Source organism: Scyliorhinus canicula, chromosome 2, assembly GCF_902713615.1.
Source record: "Scyliorhinus canicula chromosome 2, sScyCan1.1, whole genome shotgun sequence".
Taxonomy (NCBI): domain Eukaryota; kingdom Metazoa; phylum Chordata; class Chondrichthyes; order Carcharhiniformes; family Scyliorhinidae; genus Scyliorhinus; species Scyliorhinus canicula.
The window spans coordinates 76,624,140-76,650,899 of record NC_052147.1 but is presented as its reverse complement, the minus strand read 5'-3'; positions in this window follow the sequence as shown (position 1 = coordinate 76,650,899).

Below are 26,760 nucleotides of genomic sequence, written 5' to 3'. Positions count from 1 at the left end.
AGGACCGAGTTTTTAAAGGACAACTAAACAAACATTTTATCTGCGGGTACGCTAAGATGACACCTGCTATTATTATCACAATCTGTTTGTTTACATCGCAGTAACTCTGCTGAGGTCAGAAATTTCTAGCTGTCCATCTGGACTTTTGAGAATTAAGCTTCACACATTGCATTTCACGGAAGGGAGGCTTTTTTTAATATCTTACAGCACAGACATTGACATTTATACTCTTATTATCCAAGCAGTACGTGGTTTACACATTCCTCCTACCAAAATGCATCACCTCCCACTTTATACTGAAATGTATTTGTTAATTCAATGGCCAGTCTCCAGGTTTATTCACATTTGATTCCGTTGCTATTAATTATAGCCTCCCAATTTGGTGTTGTCTAGAAATTTACAAATTGCACTTCTAAAACTGAATCCAAATTGTTCATGTAAATTATGAACAAAAAAGGGTGGCACGGGGGCGCAGTGGTTAGCACTGCTGCCTAGTGGTGCCGAGGACCCAGGTTCAATCCCGGCCCCGGATCACTGACCGTGTGGAGATTGCACATTCTCCCCGTGTCTGCGTGCGTCTCATCCCAACAACCCAAAAAGATGTATAGGACAGGTGGATTGGCCATGCTGAATTTCCCCTTGATTGGAAAAAAAGAACTGGGTATTTTAAATTTATATTATCATGGTGAATTGATTGGTGCACGAGTAGTATTAATCAGTCATTTCAGTGACAGATCAAATATGTATTGAACTGCTAAAAAGGCCGTTTGTACTCAAGAAAAGACATTGATTAAGTGTGGTTGCCACAAGTCACCTGACACCTTGTGTCATAAGTGACCAGTTTCTGGAAAGTTCCAATGTGGAATGCAATTCATACATACCACAGCCTGTAATTCTCTGGAATTTCATAGCTGAGGAAGTCAAGATGCACTTCAAAGGAATCTACTTAAATGTCCTTGGGCATGGCATTTATATTTCAAGAAGACCACCTCTCCATCAGAGACAAAAAGCCTACTAGAACAATGATTACATGGAGTATGTCCCCTTATCTCATCAAGACAGATCATGATTCATTCAGCAGGTTACAGAATCTACTCACCTAATGGCCATGAAACAAAAGCAACCGTTGGTTCAGACATCCAATAAACAAACACCTTCCAAAATCATTATGGGGAGAGAGAGGTCATGAGACTGAAATTACAATTTTTAATATCTCTTTAAAGAACATGCGACCAGCAAACAGTTACAGTAGCCAAAAATCAAGGTCCTCGGTCACTCGGAGTGGGCCTCTGCCCTTTCAGAGCAAGAGTACACCCTATAAAAGAGACAAAAGCTGGAATCATATTTTTTAAAGAATCCCCCTGGGATTCAATTGTTGGAAGTGACAGGACAGTGGTGGACCGAAGAAGCTGATTTGGATTTGATAGCTCTACAAATGCCCTCAATTTCCTTTGGAAAATAGGAGCAGGAGGAGGCCATTTGGCCTTTCGAGCCTGTTCTGCCATTCATTATGATCACGGCTGATCATTAAGTTCAATACCTTGATCCCGCCTCTCTCCCCCTCTCCCCCCCCCCCCCCCCCCCCCCCCCCATATATCTTGATCCCTTTAGCCTTAGAAGGCTCAGTATTCTGAACAATAAATCACTTCTAAAAGGGTGAAGAAATAAATTCAAAGATCACGGCAAAGTGGTCACCATCATTTTACATGTTTCATTTCAATTCGATTTTATACAATACAACAAGAACAACAAAGCGATTTTCAATGGTTGTGTGTCTGTAACCTGTAAACGGTAGCCATGATGTGGAGAAAGGAAACCTGAGGAAGGAGCTGCGCTCCGAAAGCTCGTGTTTGAAACAAAATTGTTGGACTTCAACCAGGTGTTGTAAGACTTCTTACTGTAATCTGTAAAGTTCAGGAACTGGCTCTGGAGCAGAATTTTTCCAGGTTTCAAATGCAGCCTAGGGAACCAATAAATAAAACAGTATGTGACAAATTTCTACTGATTCCGCACTGCGTGGCACTGATAACACTATGCCTCAATTAATTCAGCTTTGCTTGATGTTATAGGCACAATAATCAACAACGGCAACTGCAACTTAAAAAATGAATTATAGATTTAGCAAAGATGAAATATGTCCATTTTAATAAGTTAGAAGTACCAATGTTCATTAATGAAATGGCATTATAGAATGTCCCCGCAGCTAAGATTATTAACTTCTCTGAAACTATATGCAATGGCATGTTTTATAAAGACAAACAAGTCAGTGAGGCATGGAGCTGAAGTCATGCGGTGTAAGCCACTACTCATTAACTTGGGAACGTTTTTGTAGGGAATTCATTGTTTCAGAAGCATTACGTTACAAAGATAGTAATTCCATTCAATTATTTCAACAAAATTCCTATTGTTATGACCGGTGAGAAGAGGCGAACTGACCCTCCTGGACAACAAAGGCTGAAGTTTATTTTTCATAAGGATGTATTTAGCTACTAATGCAGTGAGCAATAAGGAGCAAATCAAACAAAGTTTTGTCGAGCTAAAGAAAGAGAAAATGCATAAACTGCTAAACCCGAGGAAAGATAATAAAAATGCGATGTCCCTTTGGCCCTTATGCAGTCATTCTGACACATGCACGCACACACACATGCACGCACGCGCATGCATACACACATGCACACATAGACACACACACACATGCATACACACACATGCTCACACACACACACATAGACACACACAGAGTGGAATTGCAGTAAAGTACCAAGCGAGGATGAATATTTATCATGTAGTGTGCGTGTATTTGTTGCAGATTTTTCCATGCCTGGAGAAAATTGTTCGGCACGAAAAGCAAGTTTCACTTTAAGTAGAACAAAAATAAAAAATAGATATACAGTTAAATTATATGACCAGATTTTATAAAGAATGTTAGAGGGGATGGATGGATTTTTTTGAACCAAGGGAGGAGCACCTCAAAAGCAAGATTGTTCAGAGGCCCGACTGCAGACTGTCCCATCTGGTGGTGGATGGAGTGAATGTTTCATTCAATCAAGTAGACTGCTTGGTCCTCGATAACATTGAGTTTTTTGAATGTTGCTGGGGCTGCATCCATCCAGCCAAATAGAGAATATTCTGTCACGTTCCTCAATTGTAGTTTGGGGGTCGTGGCAAAGGTTTGGGGAGTTAGGAGGAGAGCTACTCGATACAGAATTTGCAGCTTTTGATTTGGTCTCCTATCCACAGTATTTGTGAGGCTGGTCCAGTTAAATATCTGATCAATGGTGATGCCCAGGATATTGATTGTGGGAGATTTAGCTTTGGAAATACCCCATTGAATATTATAAGGAAATGTTTAGATTCTGTGCTGTTGAAGATGGTCGTTGCGCCTGTCATTGGTGTGGCATGAATGTTATTTACCATATTATGAACCCAAGCCTGAATGTTATCCAGGTCTTGCTGCACGCGGATGCAGACTCCTTAATTGCCTGATGATTTGTGAATGTAATTGACCATTGATCAATGGCAGTCACAGACAGCGTACAGAGTTTCGTTATTGCCTGAGGCAAATTAAATGTTGAAATTGAACCAGACATTTTGAGGGCAGTAACAATACATGTACTTTGTCATTGTGAATTCCTCATTGGGTAAAAACATGTCTATAATCATGCACGGCATGGTAGCACAGTGGTTAGCACTGTTGCTTCACAGCACGCGGGTCCCAGGTTTGATTCCCAGCTTGGGTCACTGTCTGCGTGGGTTTCCTCCGTGTGCTCTAGTTTCCTCCCACAAATCCTGAAAGACGTGCTGTTAGGTGAATTGGACATTCTTAATTCTCCCTCTGTGTAATCAAACAGGCGCCGGAGTGTGGCGACTAGGGATTTTCGCAGTAACTTCATTGCAGTGTTAATGTAAGCCTACTTGTGACAATAATTGATGCGCCCATCAATTCACACGAGACAGAGAGTTGAAGTGAACAGTGGCTTTAATCAACTAGAACAGTGCCTGCCTGCGACTGCTCAGCAATGAGAGCTGCCTACAGGGCTGCTGCTCATTATACCTCCCCTCAAGGGGGCAGAGCCAGGGGCAGAGCCTACAAGGGCACCAACATGATACAATCAGTGTAGTACAGTACAATGGTCCAGAGGTGGAGCCCACATGGGCAACAGCGTGGTACAATATAGTACAGTGGTGAATGGTTACCATAATATGTTCACCACAATAATAAAAATTATTATTATATTCATAAATGATGCACTGATTGATTCTCCCAGTTCAGGGTACTAGCTGCTTGATTTCTGTGTTAACTGGATCCATGCTGATTGGTGAAGTTGAAACTGAGGCACAGCAGAGTTCTTTCCTGGAGAAAGGTGATTGACTTAGTTCACACTCAATACTGCCCCACACCACCAGTTGCCGAGCTATCCCTGTTTATAGGTGTAAAAATATCCATCACCGATTTAACAATGCAATCAGCATTAAACCTTAACAATGTGATTAATAAAACATTCTGTACCATCTAAATCATAGAATGATAGAATCCCAGCAGAAGGAGGCCATTTGCCCATTGAGTCTGCACTAACCTCGAATAGAGCACCCCAGGTTCATTCTCCCACCCTATCCCCGTAACCTCACCTAACCTTTGGACACTAAGTTGAAATTTAGCATGGCCAATTCACGTAACTTGCGCATCTTTGGACTGTGGGAGGAAACCGGAGCACCCGGAGAATACCCATGTAGACACAGGGAGAATGTGCAGAATCCACACAGTCAGTCACCCAAGGTCGGAATCGAACTCTAGTCCCTGACGCTGTGGGACAGCAGTGCTAACCACTGTGCCACCATGTTAGTATTAATGAATAAATTAGTCGTAAGTTCAGCTATTTATTATGCTATTGTTCTCTCACAGTATAAGTTATATAGTTAAAGCGAACAGTAGCTTCACAGAGAGTATACTGTAGTTTTTTTACAGAATAATCTACGATACACTGTTGGAATGTGGAGCTACTGAATCATAGCTCATAGAATTTACAGTGCAGAAGGAGGCCATTCGGCCCATCGAGTCTGCACCGGCTCCTGGAAAGAGCACCCTACCCAAGGTTAACACCTCCACCCCATCCCCATAACCCAGTAACCCCACCCAACACTAAGGGCAATTTTGGACACTAAGGGCAATTTATCATGGCCAATCCACCTAACCTGCACATCTTTGGACTGTGGGAGGAAACCGGAGCACCCGGAGGAAACCCACGCACACACGGGGAGGATGTGCAGACTCTGCACAGACAGTGACCCAAGCCGGAATCGAACCTGGGACCCTGGAGTGTGAAGCGATTGTGCTATCCACAATGCTACCGTGCTGCCCTAAAATCCCATGGACTGTACCTTAAATTTATTCATCTATGGGATGCAGGTATTGGTGGCTGGACCAGCCATTTTCCCATCCGTAATTACCTTTGAGAAAGTGGTGGTGAGCCACATTCTTCAACATCTCCAGCCCAGGTGCAGTTAGGGAAGCAGTCCCATGACAAATTGATCCAGCACGGACTGTATTGATTCATCTTGGTTTGTGCTGTAATAAATGTGGCAAGTGGAATCATTTGTTTTTCAAATGGAGGAAGAGAAAGAGGACTCGGAAATAATTCAAAAAAAGTTTGAAAACATTTCTCTGCCAATGAAGAGTAATACTCGATAGGCATGCATTTAACTCCAATACAATCCGATACATAGAACATAGAACATAGAACAGTACAGCACAGAACAGGCCCTTCAGCCCTCAATGTTGTGCCGAGCCATGATCACCCTACTCAAACCCACGTATCCACCCTATACCCGTAATCCAACAATCCCCCCCCTTAACCTTACTTTTATTAGGACACTACGGGCAATTTAGCATGGCCAATCCACCTAACCCGCACATCTTTGGAATGTGGGAGGAAACCGGAGCACCCGGAGGAAACCCACGCACACAGGGGGAGGACGTGCAGACTCCACACAGACAGTGACCCAGCCGGGAATCGAACCTGGGACCCTGGAGCTGTGAAGAATTTATGCTAACCACCATGCTACCCTGCTGCCCCTACGGCCACCTTGAAAATCTTAACAGAAAAATGTGCAATTGGCGCCCTGCTGATGAGTTAGTCAGTGATCAAATAGTCTTCGGGATGGGCAAAAACTCCCCTAGCGCTCGTCCCATAGCATGATTGGTACGTCTGTCCCACCCAGTTCTTTCTTACCCGCAATCGGTGCTTCTCCCTCAGGTATGTCTCCTGTAGGAAGATTATATCGGCTTTCTGACTTCTGAAGTGGGCAAAGGCTCTGGATCTTTTCACTGGGCTGTTGAGTCCCCTGACATTCCAGGTGATAATCCTGGTGGGGGGTTTCTGTCCCCCCCTTTCCTGCGGGATCAACCATACTTAACTGATGGACGCGCCCCTGCACTCCCGGGTTTGCCTTGTTAGGGGGCCATCCATATTGGCTGCAGTAGTCTCTCTCACCATGAGGCCGGGCCCCTGCACTCTGGGGTTTCCCTTTGTCCAGGGAGCACCCAACATAGCTGCCAACTGTGTGTATGCCACATGGGTGCGCCCCTGCACTCTGGGGTTTCCCGTTGTTTAGGGACACTCCAAAGTGGTTGCTTGCAATGCCATCTGGTTCCCTCCGCCTGCCACCCACCTGCTAAAGCCAATCAGAGCACCAACTCTTTTTCTTGTCCTGTTTCCTATGTGTTCCTTCCCCCATCGCCCCACCTCCCTGTATTCCCCCCCCCCCCCTTGCGTTCCCACTCCCTGTCCCTGTGTGCTCTTTGCTCTGGTGTGTGACCCAGTTCTGGCTGGGAAAAGCATGCCAAATTCCCGCGTGCTCGCTCTAGTCTGTATTGCCTCCCCCCCCGCAGGATCCTCTCCTGGTCCTGTTATTGGTGCAGCTTCGAGATGATCGCTCTTGGCTGCTCCCCCGCCTTGGGTTTCGGCTGGAGCGAGCTGTGTGCACTGTCGAGCTCTGGGGGTTGAGGAAGCTGTCTCTCCCGACTATGTTGCCCAGCATTTGGGCGATGTAGCCTGTTGGGTCTCTACCCTCGATGCCTTCTGGCAGGTTTACAATCTGAACATTCTGTCATCGGGATCTGTTCTCCTGATCCTCGACCTTTTCCTTCAAGCTCCCTTGGTCCTCCATCAGCCTTTTCACCTCTGCTACCAGAGCGACGATCCTGTCACTCTGGTCCATCGAGGCTCTCTCCAGGTCATGGATCATCCTCTCCTGCGCTTCCACTTTCTTCCCCAGACTGTCAATTGTTTATTGTAGGGCGACCATCTCCTCTGTCACCACCACCTTGACCGCCACCTGCATCTTAATTCTGATCGCCTCTTTCATGGCGACCAGCTCCTGCTTGCGGAAGGTCTTCCATCTGTCTCCAGGTGGCGAGGGGGTGATGCTTGGGTCGATGGTCCCTCCCTCTCTTGGGCGGCCGAGGTCCCCTCGCCTCGTGGGTCCGTCGGTTCATCCGCTCGCTGTTTGTGGCCCTTTCCGCCATTTCTGCTATCCCTTCAACCCCTCGAGCTTCCGTTTGCTGACATTTCTTTTGCAGTCATTCTCTTTCTTCCGTTGTGGTTACTTTGCTATCTATTTTTCAGGCAAAAGTCTCCCATAAGTGCCTATTTTGATTCTGGGTGAGAGGAGAGCCACCTGATGTGCGTCCGCTCAGCACATCATCGTCACCGGAAGTCGCAGCAGACATTTTTGAATTTAATGGGGAACGTAGCCATCTGGGATGGCCACTTACAATAAGAAACATGGACGGCCACAAAGCATAACGGGAAAAATGGACAATGTAAGGTTCAGGCAGGCTCAGAACCTGAATGTATATTTGTGAGCGAAGAATCCAGACAGCATCGAAACCCCCAAACGATTAGCATTTTGATGGCCCATGTCCGTAAGACAAAGGACTGATACTTGAGTAACCGATACAATCCCAGACATTTCGGTGCCACTCCCTGTACTCAGGAAGCTTCAACAACAGGGGCAATGATCGCTTAGGACATGCCTAACCATCAAGGCACCTGCCCCTTTATTGGTTCAAATCGAATACAGTGATCAAGAACTACCCAATTAATGGGGTCCAAACTGAAGGACCGCCCAAAAGAGCGCAAAACTCCCCAAGGATAAAGAGAGAGACCGCCATGTGTTCGATCTCTCTTGGACCTGGGGCTCTGGCAACGTCCACCTCCAATTGCAGCATCACCAGAAGCAAGTTCAAGGTCAACGCCCACGACCAGACAGATGAGCCCAGCTGAGCAGCAGTTACTTCTCCAGACCCAGTAGATCCAGATTCGAACAAAGGCCACTGATCCTCTGACCTAAGCCGGGTGCCTGAAGTTAAGTACAGGTTGTCATAGTTGTTCGGTGTAGTTTAACTAGGAGTGTTTATGTTGCATGATAATTGTGTGTGTAAATAAAGTACCCTTGATCTTGAACTAACCAACTGGTGTTTGGCTCTTTGATCGATATCCGGTTGAACCTTGTGGTGGTATCATTCGATGCCTGGCGACTCGGAGCAATATAATATCGAGATCTAAAGAAAGAAGGGCAACCTTATTGATTGTCATATTTGCAGCAGGTAATAAAGGCAACATATTCCAGGCAATTTGAACTCGACTACCTGCCAAACATGACGAGTCACACAGTCATCATCAAACTCAAGAGACACTTTGCCACACACAGCATCCCTCAGAGATTCATGAGAGACAACGCTCTCCAAATCGTCTTCACTGAACTTCCCACACACATAGAACTTTTTTTTTAAGAAACATTTTATTGAGGTATTTTTTGGTATTTTATCAACATTACATTAAACAATGTACATGAAACTATAAACACAGTGCAAAAGCCGTCTCCCTCCCTTACAGGTCCCACCTTTATTAACCCCCTATTCTAAGCTAAACTAACCCCCCCCCCCCCCCCCCTTCTGCTGACGATTAATTTTCCGCGAAGAAGTCGACGAACGGTTGCCATCTCCGGGTGAAACCTAACAGTGACCCTCTCAAGGCGAACTTGATTTTCTCCAAACAGAGAAAGCTAGCCATGTCCAATAGCCAGGTTTCTGACTTCGGGGGCTTTAAGTCCCTCCAAGCTAATAGTATCCGACTCCGGGCTACCAGGGAAGCAAAGGTCAGAACGTCTGCCTCTTTCTCCTCCTGGATTCCCGGGTCTTCCGACATCCTGAAAATCGCCACCTCTGGACTCAGCGCCACCCTTGTTTTTAACACCGTGGACATGACATCTGCAAACCCCTGCCAAAATCCCCTAAGCTTCGGACATGCCCAGAACACCTGTCTTCTACCCCAACGAACCTGCTCATCCGGGCCACTGTCATGTGAGCCCGGTGAACGACCTTAAATTGTATCAGGCTGAGCCTGGCACATGTTGTGGACATGTTGTCCCTCTTTCCAGCTCCTCCTCCCACTTGCACTTCAGCTCCTCGGTCTGCGTCTCCTCTGACCCCATAAGTTCCTTATAAATGTCCGAGACGATCCCTTCTCCTTCCCACCCTCTGGAGACTACCCTGTCCTGAATCCCCCTTAGCGGTAGGAGCAGGAAGATTGACACCTGTTTACGTAGGAAGTCCCGCATCTGCAGATACCTGAATTTGTTTCCCCTCGCCAACCCAAACTTCTCCTCCAGCATCCTCATACTCAGAAAGCTTCCCTCCATAAACATATCCTCCATCCTCTCAATCCCTGCTCTCCACCATATCCGGAACCCTCCATCCATACTTCCTGGAGCAAACAGGTGATTATTACAGATTGGGGACCAGACTGATGCTTCCTCTGCTCCCATATGTCTCCTCCATTGCCCCCAGAGTCTCAGGGCCACCACCACCACGGGGCTGGTGGAGTACTGTGCCGGCAGGAATGGCAGAGGCGCAGTTACCAACGCCCCCAAACTGGTGCCCTTGCATGAAGCCTCTTCCATACACTCCCATGCCGACCTGTCCCCCACCACCCACTTAGAACATAGAACATAGAACAGTACAGCACAGAACAGGCCCTTCGGCCCTCGATGTTGTGCCGAGCAATGATCACCTACTCAAACCCACGTATCCACCCTATGCCCGTAACCCAACAACCACCCCCCCCCCCCCACCTTCCTGATTATGGTTATCTTCGCCGTCCACTAATAGTTACTAAAATTTGGCAGTGCCAGCCTGCCCTCTCTCCCACTCCGCTCAAGCATTACCTTCCTTACTCGCGGGGTCTTGCCCGCCCAAACAAAGCCAGGGATCACTTTGTTGACCCATTTAAAAAAGGACCGCGGAATAAAGATGGGGAGACATTGAAACACGAACAGGAATCTCGGGAGGGCCGTCATGTTCACCGTCTGCACCCTCCCAGCTAATGACAAAGGGAGCACGTCCCATCTCCGAAAATCGTCCTTCGCTTGGTCTATTAGCCGGGCCAGATTTAATTTATGCAGCCGATCCCATTCCCATGCCACTTGAATGCCTAGGTATCTAAAACTTCCCCCGACTACACACGTAGAACTTTGAGCATATCACGAGCAACCCTGTGCCCACAGTGCCACAGCCAGGTAGAAAGGGCAATATTCAGCGTCTCCCAGAGAAATGTGCCCAGTTTCACACAGATTACTAAACTGTACTCCTCAGTCTGAGACATTTGCCACGGCAGAGCCTGCCTTGGCCAGCACAATGAATCTTTTCCAAGTGCACCGAGACCACAATTCCTATTTCCAAGGCTCTTCTGCAGCTCAAATGTGAAGGATACCCTCATGGAACGCCAATTGTGAGGCAAAATCCTTATAATTACAACGCGCACAGACTCGACCCTCCTCACACCTGGTCAAAAGGTCAGGATCCAGACTGCACGCGGCTGTGACATGCTGGTGGTGGTATACAGTCATGCCCTGCAATTGAAGAGTTGCGTGATAGCCTCAGATGTTGCCCACTGTGTACAGAACCGCCATCACCTACTACACGTATCGGAACCAGCACCAATAGATGCCACCGCACCCCAGTTATCTAGCCTACAACACAGGCCCTCTACACCAGTGGGAATGAAGGCTCCTCCAGAGCACTAAGCCCTGCCCACTGACAAAATGCCTCAGGTCGACCATACTGAGGACACCAGCCCGAGAGCATCTCCAGCACAGACAACTGGCACAATCACATGCTCAGGGTGTGTGACCAAACTGAACACCAGGTTTCAGGACTATGTCAGCAACTGCTCTCCAACTAGCCTTCATCTTTCATCTTTACACAATGGTGGGGTGTGCGGGGGGGAGGGGGTGGGGGGGAGGTGATATGATGGGTTATTAAACTTAATTCACATTTCATCCTATTTTGATCATTATGTATCATTAGCCTGTTCAATCTGTATATTATATAATGGTTTGTACACAGTTACTGTTCACACACACGTTACATCTTAAAACCACAGGTTGACCCAACTAAAATGGGGAAGATGTAGATCCAGTAGTCACATGATGATGTGTCTACTTAAAGGGCCAGGTGATGGGAGGGTGGGTGTTCTCCCCGGAGTGCGGGCAGAGTGTGTGATGAACTACAATTATCAATTACAAACACAAAGACCCCACACAGCTACAGTAATCTACGTATCTATGCCCCCTCCAAATCGCGCTCGCTCGCCGATCGGTAGCCCCCGATTGCGAACCTGTCCATCGTGCAGGAGCCCCCGGAGTCTGATTCCCCCACGCCCCCACAAGGACAGCAACCGGGGCTGCGGGTCCGAGATCCTGCCGGGTGGTACCAGGTTGGAACCACGCCGGCAGAACTCGGCCCGTTGATCGCGGAGAATCCCGGCGGAAAATCCCGGCCCCTTTCTCTGACCTGCTCTTGTAGCACGTAGTGATGCTCAGACTAGCGAATAAACTATTGTGGTTCTAAGTCCTTGGTCTCCAGTTATTGGAGCCCAGAACGTCTACACAGGACAACTTGCAGATTGTGGTTTTCCCACCAATCTGCTGGCCTGGTCCTTTGCGGTGGTAGAGGTTGTGGGTTTAGAAGGAGCTGTCGAAGGAGCCTTGGTGAGTTGCTGCAGTGTATCTTGTAGGTAATACACACTGCTGTGACTGTATGCTGGTGATGGAGGACATGAATGTTAATTAATGAGATGCTAATCAAGTGGGCTGCTTTCCTCTGGATGGAGTATTCCATTGCACTCCTGACTTGTGCCTTATAGGTGGGAAGGCTTTGAGGAGCCAGGAGGTGAGTTACTCGCTGCAGGATTCCTGGCCGGGAATCTCCAAAATCCCAGCTAAGTGTTTCCCGCCAGCGTCAACGGGCCTCTTGGCCCAGCAATTCAGTAGCCCACAGGGGACCAGCACGGCGCCGGAGTACTGCACGCAGCTCCGGCGCTGATAAGCGGCCCTGCAATGCCGGCCCGGGTCCGCGCATGCACGTGGTGGCCGTTAGTGCTCCAGTGCATGCGCGTCACGTCCATTTCCACGCCGGCACCATGCAACATGGCGTAGCTTCACAGCGGGCCTGTGCGGAAGGAGGTTTGCCCCCTCCAGATCGCGTCTGCCCGCTGATCGGTAGTCCCCGCTCGCGAACCTGTCCGTCGTGCAGGACCCCCCGGAGTCTGATTCCCCCGCTCCCCCACCAGGGACAGTCACCGCGGCCGCAGGTTCGAGCTCCCATCGGGTGGTACCAGGTTGGAACCACGCTGGCAGAACTCGGCCGGTCGACTGCAGAGAATCGCGGCAGAGAATCCCGGCCCCTATCTCTGACCTGCTCTTGTAGCCTCTGTATATGAAATGAAAATTGCCAAAGTCCCCGAGGACCATAGGCTGAACTCCCATATTAGGGAGAGAGCTGACTGTTGTGGTTTAACCTGAGCGTTACCACACTTCAGGCAAGGGGTAAAGTTGAGAATGTAACCTCAAGATACGGTTTAATGAGGTTTCGTGGTAACCTCAACTGGTACGGAATTGAACCCACGCTGTTGGCATCGCTCCACATGACGAACCAGCTGTCCAAGCAACTGAGCTAACCGACCCCACCTATACATATATATTGTAATGTGAGTGTCCCTTTAAGAAATGTTTTTGTCTTATCACATGGCTTCAGTGATGTCATTGTGTGTGTGGAACTGGGCTGTGGCTCTGTGAGTTTTTACATTTGCTTTGAGTTTGAACTGGTTTTAACTGCACTGGTTTAAAGAAGTGTCTCTCTATCTTCATTTTAAAAGCTGTTTCCAGACTGCTTGATAACTTAAAAGAGATAATTGTTTTCTGGAAGGAATTTAAACCTACTGTTTGAAAAGGTGAACAGAGTATCACTAACAAGTCTTATACCAGTAAGAGTGCCGTGTGCTGGGCCACACCTTTGAAAAGGGTTTCTGGTTTTACTTGAATTTTGTTATTGAATTGGAACAGTTAAGGGGGAATTCATTTACGGTTATACATAGATTACTGTAGCTGTGTGGGGTCTTTGTGTTTGTAATTGACAAAAGTTCTTGCTGTGTGTGTTTACACAAATGCTCACTAAATTTGTATAATAAAGCTTGTTTTTTGATTAAAAGCACCTAAGATCTATGTTGAATTACACCTGAAAGGTGCTCACCTAGGGGGAAGTGCATGGGTGGTGTTGAGAGGGCTGTGGGCCAGGGCATTGTCAGGACTCCTCATCGGATCACTTTGTTGTTCTGTTCATTTCAGTTTCTGATTCTGGCGAATCATGGAGCCTGGTAAACTGGCAATTCGTTTGATTGGTATTGACCAGCAACAGCAAAATCGACATGTTGCTACACGTGGCCCAGAATAGCACCCTGCAGAGGAATGGGAGGCAGGGCCCATTGATGATCCAGGAACTGAGCCACAGGTGGTGGAGCCATGGAGGAGACAGTACCAGCCAACAGTATTCCAGTGCAGAACTTCCCACCTCCAGATGTCAGAGATCCAGTCCTAGAAAAGATTGTACCTGTCCCGGGGAACGCTAGACCACCTGTGCCAAGTAAAGCAAGTGTTGGCACCACATGGTCTACAAGGTCATCTATCCCCTGTGGCTCTGAAAGTTACTGCCACTCGTTTCAGGGCTGCATGGTGATCCGTGCGGCATTTTCCAGATAGCCGCACGCTAGTGCGTAAGAGAGGGCACAGATGGACTATTCGCGAGGGCCCACATGTATATCAACTTGGATCGGGATCTGGTAACTCAGGACACCAGTGCCACAGGCCTAGCCCACATAGCAGGTATTCCCCAGGTGCAGGGTGCCACAGATTGCATCCGTGTGACTCTGTAATTGCCATGGTGGCACAGAGCACCAGCTATGACCTGCAAGGGATACCACTCCCTCAATATGATGATGCGATGTGCAACCTGCAGGTGTGTGCCCGTTTTCTGGGAGCGTGCATGTAAGGTAAATCTTGCAGCGCTCGCAGATCTCAGCCGTCTTTGAGGGAGAACAGCAGCTGAAAGGCTGGCTCCTCGGGGACAAAGTGGACCCACTCAGGAGGTGGCTGATACTGATTCTGGGGAATCATGGAGCCAGACAAACTGGCATTATGTTTGATTGGGATTGAGCAGCAGCCACAAACACCCGCTGGAATTTGCTACACTGAGACTCATTTGTCAATGTGTGCACTGTTCAAGCAAGCAATTGGACTGCTCAAGATACAGTTCCACTGCCTGAACTGGTCTTTGGGGGGGGGGGGGGGGGGGGGTGATCTGGTGTCCCGCATCATAGTGGTCTGCTGTGCTTCACACAACCTGGCACTGCAGAGAGGAGAGCAGCTGGGTGAGGAGGAGATGGAGGAGCACCACATCTCCTCGGATGACGGGGAGGTGGAGGAGAGCAGTGATGGTCAACAAGTGGAGGAGGAGGAAGGAACTCGGGCAAAGACCGGGGCCCGCGTGGGACGAAGGGCTAGGGACAGCCTCATTGAAGTTCTATTTTAGGATGACCAGGATGAGGGAGTGAAGAGCTCTCCCACCATGGGGGTCTGACATAAACTCACTAATGTGGTGCTTGCGGAATGTCCTCATGATGGTTCCTACATTCATGGGCAGGGCAAGCTGCAGGAGAATGATGATAACTTACAGTGAGGACAGACGGTACTGCTCTCCTCCTCAGTGATACGTCTGAATCCGGCCTGACAGAGAGCTCAAAGTGATTTACCAATGAACAGGCTTGTCACACTGGATAACAAATCTCAGCTACTACTGCCCCCTCCGAGCTCAGGGTTCGTGATGTTTTTCTCCACCTTAAAAACGAGGTGGGCATGATCTCAATACTTTGTCAGCCTTTGGCTTCCTCATCACTCGAGAAGATTGGCAGACATGAGAGGCACAAGCTTTGATGTTGTGAGAGGGGGTGCAGGGGAAGCGGGGTGCTGTTACCTTCCATGGCTGAAGGACTGGGGGGCAATGTGGAGGGCTGGGGGTGGGGTCCCATGCCAGCAGCAGTGCATCTTTACTGTGTTGTCAGTGTGGAAGCTGAGAAATATATATGCTGCGATTCTGATACTCGACAGAGATGAAGCACTGAGTGTGCACAGGAGCTTGTGGAGCATGGTGCCACGATGTGACAGTGTAGAGGACCTGTATGGGTGAATAAAGTGATGCCTAATAAAAGTGCAATATTACAATGGTGACTTACCTCTACTTATCCATGCCCGCTGGGTGCCTATGGTTTCTTACTCTTCCTCACCCTCGCGCTATCTGTGATGTCTCCCCAGGAGACACAGCTGAGGTTGTGGCTGACTTCCACGCCCTGTTGCCTGAGATGACCTGAATGGCGTCCCCTGGTAGGCCTGGACCTTGGGGGTCCGGGACTACTGTTGGGCTGCAGGGGTGTTGCCGTGTTGCCCTCCTCGGTGTGCAGGGTTGGAGATGTGTCACTCCTAGGAGGGGGGAGGGTCAGAAGGGCTAGATACCCCCAGGGTCTGCTGGGTGGAAGGTCCCAGGGCTGCGCTCTTCCCTTTGGGTGCTTGGGGGCACCTCTATTCCTCCAATGGAAAAAAGGACAGCTGGAAGGAGATCTAGAAGCATCACTCTACTCTGGCATTGGTACTCCTGGATTCCCACTGGAGCCTGCACCATCCAGGTGAAGCCGTGCACCATGGAGCTCATGCCCTCAGCCATGGAGGTCATGAGCTGAACCATGGGCTGGACATCCCCATGATGGATTGCATGTCCTGTGCCAAGGTCTCCTCTGCAGATGCCACCCTCACAGTGTTGGCCTCGCTGTGTTATAGTGATGACACCATCTCCTCAGACTGAAGGTGATGGGACTCCTCCAGTCGACCTTGCAGTCGAGGCGAGGTGCTGTTATCCCTTCTTGATGCTCGGGACTCGGCCTTTGCAGTTCTGGCAGCTCTGGAATGAACGGACTCAGGGGCACATCATTGGCCAAGGGCTCAGCAGAGTCCTGAGCTCCGGCATCCCTCTGAGTGCCAGCTCCATGGGACGTTCCTTCCTCCACCTGCTATGGATCTTCAGCCGTGAGCTGCTCACCACTCAGTGACACAGATGTCTGCCTACTAGTTAATCCCACCGAGGTGTGATGCCTGGTGGAGGGTGCAAGTGACAGCTGTGCCGCCTCCTCAATGTTCATCTCCAAAGTGTCTCCCTCTGAGCTGCTCTGGTTTGTGGTATCCAGAGGGTGGGAGGATGGTCCGGGCTGGTTGACACATTGCCCTGCAAGGGAAGTGAGAAAGCATTAATGAATCATGGGGGATAAATGATGGGAGAAAATTAACTCACGTGAGGCTTGTACCATGGCTGCATGTCTTGACGGTTCTCACTTTTGTCTGCAGCCCGCACTTGACCCCCCCCCCCCTTCCCGCACATGTGGGGCCCTGCTTCTCACCTGCCAGCCCATGGGCTCTCACCTCAGAGGGCATTGGGCCTCTCAGCTTGGGCATGACTCCAGCAAGCTGTGCTGCCCACATTGACAGCCACTGCCACTGCCTCCCAGGTCGCCTTGCTGACCCTACTACTGGGCCTCCGACCCCTTCAGGGGAACAGGATGTCCCATCTCGCATCAACGCATCGAGAAGCCTGGCCAGGTCGGCATCACTAAAGTGCGCGCTGCCGTGCTTCTGTATTGACTGGGAGTGAGTGGTGAGGGAGCGTTTAAAAGCAGCCCCGTTTATTGGGAGTGAGCTGCTGAGGCGCGAGTCTGGCGAATCAGATGGCGAGGGAGCAAGGAATGTCGAGATTCATGTGGGGGCACTTTTCTGGCACTGAGTGCTGTTGAATACAATCTCGCCAATGCGCCCGTCAAGAAACACCCCACCAAACCCGCCCAAAATGACTTTTAGAAATGTTTCCATTGAATCGTGGCCTGTATCTTAATATTAGAAATGACTGAAACAAACTCACTTTACAAACGAATTGACAGAGAAAGCTCATAGAAATTGGCAGGGCAATTACTTATTAGCTCGTAGATCTCACTATCCATTCCATAACATTGATTAGTCTCTTGTTTTACTCAATTTAGGGCTCAATTGTGCAGTGACAAAAGTGTGAGCAGTAGAGAGCTGATTAAAAAGTATAATAGTGTGACCTAAATGTCAGCTATGTTAAGTGCCAGACGAGCTCAGTTGGAATCTTGCTATTGAAGCAATAGGTTCTGGGTTCAAGATCTACTTGTGCTCATAATCTATATTGACACTTTAACAAGTCCCAAGGGAGTGCTGCACTGTCAAATGAGGTTAACTGATAAATTGCAGATCTGTCTGCCTAATCCAGTATTCAGGCGCATATAAAAACCTAATTGCGTAATTCAAGGAGAGCTGGAGATTTTCCTGATGCATAATCATCTTAATATGTGGTCTGGGGGACCTCACTGCGCACAAAATAAATGCTGTGCTTGGTTACAGAAGAAAGGTTTCCATTGCTTGTGAAATATTGAATGGGGAGGGCATGATAAGCTCTATTTAAATGCAAAATCTTTCTTTATAAAGTTCTCAACTGCAGAAACGGTCTTGTTTATGTTTCCCTTCACATTGCTGATCAGTGAAACATCTTGAATATTCTATTTTTTTATTGGAGTATGGCTTCTCATAAACTGGTTGAGTGGACCCGAATTCTTGTTTATTCTTGGCGTGCGTTCAAAAGAGCTTTTCATTTCCCAATGTATACATGATCAAATTGCGTATGTCTCTATTCGGTGAAAGTAAATTTTCTGTAGGCAAGAATGGACAATGCCGAGGAACTGTAATATTTGGGATGTAGTTCTATACAATGACCAATGTGTGTCAATAAATTGTGTGTTATCCTGACAGACGGATGACCACCAGGTAGTTTAACAAAGGAAGGTTTATTCAAGTAAGTAACTATATACAGAGACGACTTCCGGTGGTGGCTATGAAGGAGTAAGTCGCACAGTTGGTGGCTCCCGCTCTGGTCAGACTTTTGGACCTTCTTCCCCGATTTTCTACCGGACTTGAATTGTAAAACTAATGACAGAGGCAATTGCGTACTGAATTCCCATATCGGTGCATGGAGAGAAGGACTAGAAGTGCTCGTAAAGGCAGAAACAGAAAGACAGAGAAGGCTTGGGCTGAAGCTGCAGCAGGAGACAGCATGGCGGAGGACCGGACCTCTGGTTTGTCGACCCAGCGGTCAACGGAACAGCTGATGCAAGTTATTCAGGAAGGCTTTGCTAAGCAGAAACAGGTCTGCTTAGACCTGATAAAAGAGTCAATTGAGCGGCTGGAGCTTAGATTGGGCGCCCAAGATTAGGCGATCCAGAAAGTAGAGAAGGCGCTGGCTGAGCAAGAGGAACATCAAACTGAGGTGGAGTTGGAGGTGGAGATGCTGAGAGACCAGCAGAAAAGGCTCCCGGAGAAGGTGGAGGACCTAGACCTTGCAGAACTTGAGAATCGTTGGGCTCCTGGAGGGGCCTGTAGGAGCGGACGCTGGGGCATACATAGCGGGTATGTTTGAGAAGCTGCTGGGGGATGGGGCATTCTACCGACCCTTAGAGGTTGATAGGGCTCACAGAGCGCTTGCGAGGAAGTCGCAAATGGGAGACCCCCCCCCCCCCCCCCCCCCCCCGAGGGCAATGGCGGTGAGATTCCACAGGTACTTGGATAAGGAGCGCATTCTACAGTGGGCCAAGCAGACACGGAGCTGTAAGTGGGACAACAGTATCCTGCGGGTTTACCAAGACCTGAGTGTGGAGGTGGCCAGGAGAAAAACAGACTTCAACCAGATTAGGTCGATCCTTTTAAGAAACAAGTGAAGTTCGGGCTGTTGGATCCGGCCCGTCTCTGGGCCACGCATGAGGAACAGCACTTTTCTTTCGAGTCGCCTGAGGACGTGCTGGACTGCGCAAAAAGGAAAGGACTGGTGGTGGACTGAGAACTTTTGAACTTTTTGGCAACCTTCTTGCTTTTGTTTCGTTTTTCTGATCTTTTAAAAAAAAAAGTTTCTCGTTTTTCGTTTTGTAGAAGCTGTTTGTAATGCCTTTTGCATTGATTTGGGACCAGTGGTAGAGCTCAGTGAGTTAAGGTTTTCATTTGCACTGTTGGGGATGGAGGTGTGCTTGTTTAGATCTTGGTCTTTTTCTGTCGGGCAATTGTGTGGGGATTGTTTGATGTTGGAGTATGTTTGTATGAGCGGGGGGGGGGGGGGGGGGGGGGGAGGGAAAAATAGATGGGAGACTATCCAGCATCAGGGATGGGGGCCACCAAGCTAATTGGGCGGGCTAGCTCACAGAGCGCAGTGGGGGGTGTGCATATGTTCGGTTTATTAAAAAGGGGTTGGGTTACAGAGTATTGTTACTAGGGAGGGAGGGTAAATGTTCTGCTGATGAAGGAGGTATTTGGGCTAAGGGACAGAGAGGAGGGTGCCTGGGGACAGACCAGTGGAGGCGCGGAGCATGGGCTGGAGGCAGGCCCAAAAAAGGGGGGGGGGTGGGGGGGGTGGTTCCATGGAGATTTGGGCAGCTGAGGGTGAAGTACTCCTTCTACTCACACATGCATGAAGTGTACTCCCAGATTGATTTCTTTATTTTGAGCAGGGCCTTACTGGCAGGGGTGGTGGACATGGGGTATTCGGAGATCACAATCTCAGACCATGCTCTGCACTGGGTTGACCTACAGGTCAGTAAAGGCAGTAACCATTGCCCGCAATGGAGGTTAGTTAGATGTGGGACTTTTGGCTGACGAAGGGGTGTGCGAGCGGCTGAGGAAATGTATTCAGAACTACCTGCAGGTCAACGACATGGAGGGAATTTCAGCAGCGGTGGTCTGGGAAGCACTGAAGGCGGTGATCAGAGGGGAGCTGATCTAGATACAGGCCCATAGGGAGAAGGTGGACAGGGCAGAGATGGACCGACTGGTAAAGGAGATACAACAGATCGATAGGAGGTGTGCAGAGACCCCAGAGGCAGGGCTTTTAAGGGAACGGCGGAGGCTACAGGTGGAGCTCGGGTTGTTAACCACAGGGAGGGCGGTGGAGCAGCTGAGAAAGGTGAGGGGGGCAGTCTATGAGCATGGAGAGAAGGCCAGCAGAATGCTTGCACAGCAGCTTAGAAAGAGGGAGGCAGCCAGGGAGATAGAGAAAGTAAAGTTAAGAGGAAGAAGGAGACTTATGTAAGGCTGAAGAAACAAGGTTCAGACAGGGCGCTGGAGGGATACAAGATAGCCAGGAGGGAACTGAAGAAAGGGATTAGGAGAGCTAAGAGAGGGCATGAAAAATCTTTGGCGGGTAGGATCAAGGAAAACCCCAAGGCCTTTTACACATATGTGAGAAATATGAGAATGACTAGAGCGAGGGTAGGTCCGATTAAGGACAGTAGCGGGAGATTGTGTATTGAGTCTGAAGAGATAGGAGAGGTCTTGAACAAGTATTTTTCTTCAGTATTTACAAACGAGAGGGGCCATATTGTTGGAGAGGACAGCGTGAAGCAGACTGATAAGCTTGAGGAGATACTTGTCAGGAAGGAAGATGTGTTGCGCGTTTTGAAAAACTTGAGGATAGACAAGTCCCCCGGGCCTGACGGGATATATCCAAGGATTCTATGGGAAGCAAGAAATGAAATTGCAGAGCCGTTGGCAATGATCTTTTCGTCCTCGCTGTCAACAGGGGTGGTACCAGAGGATTGGAGAGTGGCGAATGTCGTGCCCCTGTTCAAAAAAGGGAATAGGGATAACCCTGGGAATTACAGGCCAGTTAGTCTTACTTCGGTGGTAGGCAAAGTAATGGAAAGGGTACTGAGGGATAGGATTTCTGAGCATCTGGAAAGGGATTGATTAGGGATAGTCAGCACGGATTTGTGAGGGGTAGGTCTTGCCTTACAAGTCTTATTGAATTCTTTGAGGAGGTGACCAAGCATGTGGATGAAGGTAAAGCAGTGGATGTAGTGTACATGGATTTTAGTAAGGCATTGGATAAGGTTCCCCATGATAGGCTTATGCAGAAAGTAAGGAGGCATGGGATAGTGGGAAATTTGGCCAGTTGGATAACAAACTGGCTAACCGATAGAAGACAGAGAGTGGTGGTGGATGGCAAATATTCAGCCTGGAGCCCAGTTATCAGTGGCGTACCGCAGGGATCAGTTCTGGGTCCTCTGCTGTTTGTGATTTTCATTAACGACTTGGATGAGGGAGTTGAAGGGTGGGTCAGTAAATTTGCAGATGATACGAAGATTGGTGGAGTTGTGGATAGTGAGGAGGGCTGTTGTCGGCTTCAAAGAGACATAGATAGAATGCAGAGCTGGACTGAGAAGTGGCAGATGGAGTTTAACCCTGACAAGTGTGAGGTTGTCCATTTTGGAAGGACAAATCTGAATGCAGAATACAGGGTTAATGGTAGGGTTCTTGGCAATGTGGAGGAGCAGAGAGATCTTGGGGTCTGTGTTCATAGATCTTTGAAAGTTGCCACTCAAGTGGATGGAGCTGTGAAGAATGCCTATGGTGTGCTAGCGTTCATTAGCAGAGGGATTGAATTTAAGAGCCGTGAGGTGATGATGCAGCTGTACAAAACCTTGGTCAGGCCACATTTGGAGTACTGTGTGCAGTTCTGGTCACCTTATTTTAGGAAGGATGTGGAAGCTTTGGAAAAGGTGCAAATGAGATTTACCAGGATGTTGCCTGGAATGGAGAGTAGGTCATACGAGGAAAGGTTGAGGGTGCTAGGCCTTTTCTCATTAGAACGGAGAAGGATGAGGGGCGACTTGATAGAGGTTTATAAGATGATCAGGGGAATAGATAGAGTAGACAGTCAGAGACTTTTTCCCCGGGTGGAACACACCATTACAAGGGGACATAAATTTAAGATAAATGGTGGAAGATATAGAGAGGATGTCAGAGGTAGGTTCTTTACCCAGAGAGTAGTGGGGGCATGGAATGCACTGCCTGTGGTAGTAGTTGAGTCGGAAAAGTTAGGGACCTTCAAGCGGCTATTGGATAGGTACTTGGATTAGGGTAGAATAATGGAGTGTAGGTTAACTTCTTAAGGGCAGCACGGTAGCATTGTGGATAGCACAATTGCTTCACAGCTCCAGGGTCCCAAGTTCGATTTTGACTTGGGTCACTGTCTGTGAGGAGTCTGCACATTCTCCCCGTGACGGCGTGGGTTTCCTCCGGGTGCTCCGGTTTCCTCCCACAGTCCAAAGATGTGCAGGTTGGGTGGATTGGCCATGAAAAATTGTCCAAAATTCTATGATTAACCTAGGACAAAAGTTCGGCGCAACATCGTGGGCCGAAGGGCCTGTTCTGTGCTGTATTTCTCTATCTATCTATCTAAATGACAGAAATGGGAAGCTGGTTGGAGATTCAGCAGGGGTGAATAAGGCATTTAGGGATTTCTACAGCTGGCTGTACAAGTCGGAACCCCCTACAGAGCCGGAGGGGATGAGGCGTCTTGGAGGGGCTGAATTTCCCAAAGGTGGACGGGGAGCTGGGAGAAGGGCTGGGGGCCCCGATCGGGTTGGAACAGATAGTGGAAAGTCTGAAGGCCATGCAGTCGGGTAAAGCCTTGAGGCCGGACGGGTCCCCAGTGGAACTTTATTAAAAGTTCACTGGGATATTGGGGCCGGTGTTGATGAGATGTTCAATGAGGCAACGGAAAGAGGGGTGCTGCCCCCGACGATGTCACAGGCCACGATTTTGCTGATTCTGAAGCAAGACAAGAACCTGGAGCTATGTGGGTCCTACAGGCTGATATCCCTGTTGAATGTGGATGCCAAATTGCTGGCCAGAATTTTGTCCTCCATGATTGAGGATTGTATTCCGGACGTTATTGGGGAGGACCAGACGAGGTTTGTTAAGGATATGCAGTTGGTGGCCAATGTAAGAAGATTTTTAAACGTGATCATGATGCCCCGGAAGGTAGGGAGGTGGAGGTAATTGTCATAATATACATCTATGTATATAATGGAGTGCAGACAGGCAGTGATTGACACACAGGATGACCAGTAAGCACACAGAACACAGCAGCCAATCACCAGACAGGACACGACCACTATAAAGCCAGAGGGCTTTTGCTTTGTGTTTATAGTTTCATGTACATTGTTTATTTTGTTGTTGTTACAATACCAAAAATACCTCAATAAAATGTTTATTAAAAAAACGATATACAGAGAGTTAGGTAAAAGCTACCATGTACCAAGACTCCAAACTCCGAACTGATTGGGAAACCCATGCTCCACCCCCAGAGTTCACATGCTCTGGACCCATTGGTCGATCGGGCCACGTGACACTTCGGGAACTTGCCCCATGAATGAGATACGATATCCCATCCCTCTGCCTTTAGATTCCTGGTTAAATTAATCAATTAGCAAAGGGACTATTTACAAAAATATACCAGAGTCCCTCAAAACAGTCTCTGATAAGGTAAATCGGTCAGGGAGCTTCTTCATCCATTGAGAGTAACACAATTCACTAACAGGTGCTTCAGCCGTAGAGGTCATTTTAGTTTGAACCTCAATGGGTCAACTCTTGATAGGTGAATTGCCCTTAGTGTCCAAAAAGGTTAGGAGGGGTTATCGGGTTATGGGGATAGGGTGGAAGGAGGGTTTAAATGGGTTGTGCAGAAGGTAAATCAGAGTAGATAGTTTCTTCAGTCCCTCCCCCATTACTGGGCCTGTCCTCAGGGTAGTTTGCTGCTACACCTCTTTCATTGACAGCCGTTTCACCGACAAGCCTACACAGGCCAGCTTGTCCCAATTGTTCTGTCTGCGGTTCTCAACTCCTCACATGATCCAGGTGTTTTTTTAACATTCTCCCTTGAACATCCGCCTCGTACGTGTGTTTGACCTGTGTTTGCCACGACCGTTCCTGGAATCCAATTTGGGCCAGCACGCTCTGCAACTCCATCACCCCCCCTTTTGACATTCTTTATAGCCAAGGCAACCTCTCATTGCTTCTTTCAGGTAATCTCTGCCTTTGCTCATAATTTTCTTTCATGGCTGTGTTGTTAACACCACAGACCAGCTTCTTTTTCAACATGTCGTTGAGAGCAGGCCCAAACCCGCATTGCTCAGCCATTTATTTTAGGCGCGCCACCAACACTGTGATCGTTTCCCCTGGGGCCCTTGTTGTCAAATTGAATTTGTAACATTATTATTATCAAGGGCTTTGGGTGATAACGCCCTTTTGCTAACTCCATCAACACCTCGAATGATTTGAAGTCAGATCCATCTGGGGAAGCCATGATCACCAGGCAGGAATGTTCCCTTCCAGTCGGGGAACACTTCAGCAGTCAAGGGCATTTAGCCTCTGATCTCCGGGTAAGCGTTCTCCAAGGCGGTCTTCAGGACCCGCGACAACGCAGAATTGCCGAGCAAAAACTTATAGCTAAGTCGCATTACATTCACTCCCCACCATCTGGCCTGGACTTGCAAAATCCTACCACTGTTCTGGCTTGAGACAATTCACACCTCTTTAACCTGTGATTATCCCTCTCCCTGGATCTGTAATGATTTGATTACCTGCAAATGCTCGCATTCCAAGCATTGTCTGGCATCTCTGACTTTGTCTGTATAAATGTTTCTGGAACATACCTCTCCATTCACCTGAGGAAGGAGCTGCGCTCCGAAAGCTCGTGTTTGAAACAAATCTGTTGGACTTTAACCTGGTGTTGTAAGACTTCTTACCATCTGGGGAAGTCAGACTCCTAATCAGGTTGTAAATTGGAAGTCACTAGTAGGATTATCCGCTGCCTATCTCTGCCCAATTTCATTGACCTTGAACAAATAACATACGCTTTCGATGTATAACACCCATTGCTTTGAATTAGGGTTGAATTGTTCTAGTTGCCAAAAAGGGGCATTCTGTCATTCATACACTATAGAATGAGTTTATTTCAAAGGAAACATTTTCATGCAAGGTCTGCTCTCCCGATTTCTGTAACAGCAGGAAGGCACTCAGAACATACAGTGCAGAAGGAGGCCATTTGGCCCATCGAGTCTGCACCGACCCACTTAAACCCTCACTTCCAACCCTATCCCCGTAACCCAATAACCCTTTTGGATACTAAGGGCAATTTGCATGGCCAATCCATATAACCTGCATGTCTTTGGACTGTGGGAGGAAACCGGAGCACCCGGATGAAACCCACGCAGACACAGGGAGAACATGCAGACTCCGCACGGTCAGTGACCCAGTGGGGAATCGAACCTGGGACCCTGGCGCTGTGAAGCCACAGTGCTATCCACAGTGCTATCCACTCCTGTTGTTACTTGTCACCAAAGGAATATCCTGACAGATGGGCAACTACCAGGTAGAATAACAAAGGAAGGCTTATTAAAGTAGTAAACTATGGACAGAGAGTTAGATAAAAGCTACCGGGCGGAATTCTCCGTCTGACTCCTGAATCTGGAAACGTAATTGGGTGGAGAACTGGTTTTGACGCCAAAATCATAGTAGGCGCCGGTTTCACACCAAATCGCAGTTCTCCAGTGCCTCGATAGCGCCGTCAATGCATTCCAGAATGCCCATACAGTAAACGCCTTTGACATATCATTAGCGGGCCTGACCCAGTATTCTCCGGGGCCTCCACAATGCTCCGCCTCCACCGAGGCAAATTCCTGACAGAGAGCTTCACTTGTGCTTCTTAAAATCGTGGAACTAGGGCAGCACGGTGGCACAGTGATTAGCACTGCTGCCTCACGCGCCAAGATCCCAGGTTCGATCCCGGCTCTGGGTCACTGGCCGTGTGGAGTTTGCACATCCTCCCCGTGTTTGCGTGGGTTTCGCCCCCCACAACCCAAAGATGAGCAGGGTAGGTAGATTGGCCACACTAAATTGCCACTTAATTGGAAAAAATTAATTGGGTACTCTAATTTTTTTTTAAATTGTGGGACTGGCGCCGTGGCTGCTGAGGGAGAGAGCGGGTCGGGACAGTGTCCAACATCGCCAAAGTTTGCTGACAGTTCCACTGCTGGCTGGAGGACTTCTGCCAGGGCCCGGGAGAGTACCGGGACGGATGGGGGGAGGGGGGGGGGTGGCCAGGAGGTGGGCGGTGGGGTTGGGGTGGACGGGCATGGAGCACCATTGCCAGGGCCTGCAAGGCAGCCATGCAGCTGTGCACGCCGCTGACTGCCCACTGTGAACGTGGGCCACAGGTCGTAAAGGTGTTCCCACAGGCCACCCCCCCTCAGTGCCAGCTGGTGCTGATCCTTCAGCGGGATGGGCACGCTCCAGCATATCCAGTGCCATCTTGCTGGCTGGGATGAGTGTGTGTGGGGATTGTAATGTGTATATGTGGCTGCAGCTTGACAGCCTCCCAAGTGTCAATCACGGACCGGGTGAATCCCACAACATTTCTCATTAGAA